General features: G+C 40.2%; 1 pseudogene across 1 annotated transcript; it reads right to left on the bottom strand.

Moving 5' to 3' along the window:
• Positions 1 to 3,372: 3,372 nt before the first annotated feature.
• LOC309827061 (large ribosomal subunit protein uL30-like) lies at positions 3,373 to 4,137 on the bottom strand (annotated as a pseudogene). The gene has a single exon. The product of its transcript is annotated as a large ribosomal subunit protein uL30-like (transcript).
• Positions 4,138 to 4,431: the final 294 nt, after the last annotated feature.

The raw sequence follows: 4,431 nt of genomic DNA, 5'->3' as shown, positions 1-4,431 counted from the left end.
AAAGTGAAAGATAAATTTCAGTGACTGGGCTCAGGAAGCCATCACGAGAATAGAACCTGTCAGTGACTGGCAAATTTACTTTTTTTTAAGTATTATTTTTTTTTCAGAGTGTTTTCATAAAATAGCCCAATTATAGAGTAAGGAGACTGGTTTTATAAACTGCAAAGGAAAACAAATCTCATTGTTTTATGCTTAGAACTCATACTTAGTCATTTGACCCAAAGGAAGACAAGTATCTAATTATATGGGCCAGTAAAGCTGGAAGAAGGGAAGGAGAGTGATTTGCCCAAGACAACACAATTTACTAATAGCAGAGCTGGTCCTAGAATCTGATTCTCTCAGTTTCTACTCCACTGCTTATCCTTTGCATTCTTCTGCTATTTTTTCCCTAAACTTGTCTCTTTATTCTTTATTTCCTTTGTTTTCCATTCCCTATTTATCTTTTATCTCAGCTGGACGCTTTTGATTTCTCCCCTCTACTTTGTCTTTTCTTTTCAATTATGTAAATTTCTGTAATCCAGAAATTGTTGATCTACCTGGAAATCTGGGTATGAGAAGGTGTTGACAAAGACATCAACAGATGTATCAGGTGTTACAGACTTTGCTACCTCAAAATTGCAGGACAGTTTTACTCTTTAGTAACTAAAAATCCCATTTTAGTAACTAGAACATCATTCAAACTCGATATATTTGATTATGTTGAAGTTTTGTGCAATTAACAAGGAAGAACTCAAATAAAAATCTAGATCCTAAAAGGTCTTGATCTTAAACTTTCACATTCTATTTCTACCTAACTTTAAGGGAAGTCCTCGTGCTTCAGGAGCTCTGGAAATCTCAGTTTGAAGTGGACAACTCTGAAATCCAGCTGGTATTTAAATTGCCCCCTTCTTAGGAGTACTTCACCTAGTAGAGCAGGACTTGCTGGCTACTTGTTACTCTGCTTTGATTCCATTGTCCTTATTTGAACTCTTGTCATTCTAAGAATCCCAAAATCTTCCTTAAAGCCATGGTTTCGTCTCACAGTGAATAGGACTCTAGACTTAAAAACATCCAACCCAGTGTATGAGGTTAAGTCATAGCAGTAGACTCAGGAATTAATGGGAAACAAAGGATTAGAAGAATTGCACTAGATTCCATATATATGTGTTAGCGTACGGTATTTTTTTTGTCTTTCTGACTTACTTCACTCTGTATGACAGACTCTAGGTCCATCCACCTCATTACAAATATCTCAATTTTGTTTCTTTTTATGGCTGAGTAATATTCCATTGTATATATGTGCCACATCTTCTTTATCCATTCATCCAATGATGGACACTTAGGTTGCTTCCATGTCCTGGCTATTGTAAATAGAGCTGCAATGAACATTTTGGTACATGAATCTTTTTGAATTATGGTTTTCTCAGGGTATATGCCCAGTAATGGGATTGCTGGGTCGTATGGTAGTTCTATTTTTAGTTTTTTAAGGAACCTCCATACTGTTCTCCTAAGAAAAAAAAAAAAAGGTCATGAAGAACCTAGGGGTAAGACGGGAATAAAGACACAGACCTACTAGAGAATGGACTTGAGGATATGGGGAGGGGGAAGGGTAAGCTGTGACAAAGTGAGAGAGAGGCATGGACATATATACACTACCAAACGTAAAATAGATAGCTAGTGGGAAGCAGCTGCATAGCACAGGGAGATCAGCTCGGTGCTTTGTGACCACCTAGAGGGGTGGGATAGGGAGGGTGGGAGGGAGGGAGACACAAGAGGGAAGAGATATGGGAACATATGTATATGTATAACTGATTCACTTTGTTATAAAACAGAAACTAACACACCATTGTAAAGCAATTATACTGCAATAAAGATGTTAAAAAAAAAAAAAAAAGAATCACACTAAAGTAACAAAGCAGAGAACTTGGGACCAAGCCCTGAGTGCTCTCAGATGAACACAAAGAGGATCTGACTCCATCCTAGTAAAGGCAACTTCAACACCAAAAAACGGAAATCCTGGCAAAACACTCATCCTTCACATTTGAGTAAAGCGGGATACCGTTTAAAAATTAAGTAATATCTTTCCACTGTTTAAACATTCTCACCCGGTATACCTTTATTTTCTTTTTTAACAGCTTTATAGAAATATCATTCACTCATTTAAAGTATACAATTCAATGGGCTTTAGTGTATTCACAGGGTTGTGCAACCGTCATCACAATCAATCTTTCATTTTCATCAACCCAAAAAGGAAATTTCACACCCACTAGTAGTCACTTTCCATTTTCCCCCCACCTCCCACCCCTGGTCAATCACTAATCATTTTTGTTGTTGTTGTTTGGCCACACCGCGTGGTTTGCGGGATCTTAGTTCCCCAACCAGGGATGAAACCCGGGCCCTGGCAGTGAAAGCGCAGAGTCCTGACCACTGGACCGCCAGGAAATTCCCCGGTCAATCACTAGTCTCTTTCCTATCTTTCTAGATTTGCCCATTCTGGATATTTCATGTAAGTGAAATTATACAATATGTGGCCTTTTGTGACTGGCTCTTTTCACTTAACATAATGTTCTCAAGGTTCCTCCAGTTTACAGTATGTATCAGTGCTATATAGGAAAAGTTCATTCCTTTTCATTGTCAAATAATATTACATTACGTGGATATACCACATTTTATTTATCCATTCATCAGCTGATGGACATTTGGGTTGTTTCCATTTTTTGGCTATTATGAATAATGCTGCCATAAACATCTGTGTACGGGTTTTTGTGTGGACGTATGTTTTTATTTCTCTCAGGTATATTCTTAGGATTAGAATTGCTGCATCCTATGGTAACTCTACATTTAACCTTTTGAAGAACTGCCAGAGTGTTTCCCACAGCAGACGCAACATTCTACATTGCCACCTGCAATGTATGTGGGTTCCATTTTCTCCACTACAGTTGTGATTATCTACTTTTTTTTTTTTTTTTTTGCGGTACACGGGCCTCTCACCGTGTGGCCTCTCCCACTGCGGAGCACAGGCTCCGGACGCGCAGGCTCAGCGGCCATGGCTCAGGGGCCCAGCCACTCCGCAGCATGTGGGATCCTCCCGGACCGGGGCACGAACCCGCGTCCCCTGCGTCGGCAGGCGGACTCTCAACCACTGCGCCACCAGGGAAGCCCCTGTGATTATCTACTTTTTGACAGGATGTGAAGTGCCATCTCACTGCGGTTTGACTGGCGTTTCCCTGACGGATAATGACACTGAGCACGTTTTCATGAGGTTATTAGCCATTTTTTGGAGAAAGGTCTATTCAGATCCTTTGCCCATTTTAATTTATTTTTATTTTCCAATTTGAAAGCAGTCACTGTTTATTAACTGACCAGATTACAAAAATAATCCTGGCAGATACTTTAGTTCATCCTTCTAATAAGCCTGTTGATCTGGTCTTCCCTGTTGCCAGCATCTCCACCTTCTACCAAATGGGCGGTCTTTTTCTTCATTCTGCTTCGTGGAGAAGACAATTTAAAGGACCACAGCAAGTTGTCTGCTTCTTTGAAATGTTTTCCAATGGTATAGATCTCATGAATCAGATCCTTCCTGCAGATGGTACCACACTTGCCGAGAGACGGAGCCACCAAGGCATCACCTATCAGGGCACTTCGCTTCTGTTGAGTTTGCCATAACCACGCTTGTAGGTCAGCTCACTTACTGACTTCAGGTTTGGGTGCCCCCCCGCGATGTACAGCTCCACAATTCTCAGCATGTTCATTAACATTCTGAGAATTCATAAAGATGCCATTGAGCTTCACAAAGGTGCCACTGAAGATCTGATGGAGGCTAAGAAGCTGCAACACTTTTCGAACGTTTGGGCTCACACCATTGACACCTCTGATCCTGATGACAAATGCCAACTTGGGTTCTGCAGGTACATAGAAGTTGCCGGCTTTTCTTGCCATCCTAGCCATTCGGATTTCTGTTCTGTACATCCGCCTGTATTCCTTGTAATAGTGATTAGCTTCTTCATAGATAAGCTTCCTCCTTGCCTTTCGAAGCATCTTTTGGGCAAACTTCTTTCTCAGGCACTTGATCTTAAGCTCTGCAAAATTCTTTTGCTCTTTCTTAAGGGTTTCTGGCACAGCAGGAACCTTCTTTTTCTTCTCTTCTGCACCCGCCATGGTTCCAGCTGGGAAAGAGCTGCCCATTTTTAAATTGGGTTATTCATGTTTTTTAAATTATTGAGTTATAAGAATTTTTTATACAGTCTGGATACAAGTCCTTCAGATACAGGATTTGCAAATATTTCTCCCATTTGGTGGGTTGTCCTTACGTTTTCTTGATGGTGTCTGTTAAAGCATAAAAAGTCTTAATTTTGATGAAGTCCAATTTATGTTTTTCTTTTGTTACTTGTGCTTTTGGTGTCGTACCTAAAAATTATTGCCTAATCCAAGGTCATGAAGGTAGTTGCAGGT

This window comes from Grampus griseus (genome assembly GCF_964374135.1).
Source record: "Grampus griseus genome assembly, chromosome: 9".
In the NCBI taxonomy this organism is placed as follows: Eukaryota; Metazoa; Chordata; class Mammalia; order Artiodactyla; family Delphinidae; genus Grampus; species Grampus griseus.
The sequence above is the reverse complement of the archived record's forward strand: the minus strand, read 5'-3'. Positions and strand labels throughout refer to the sequence as shown.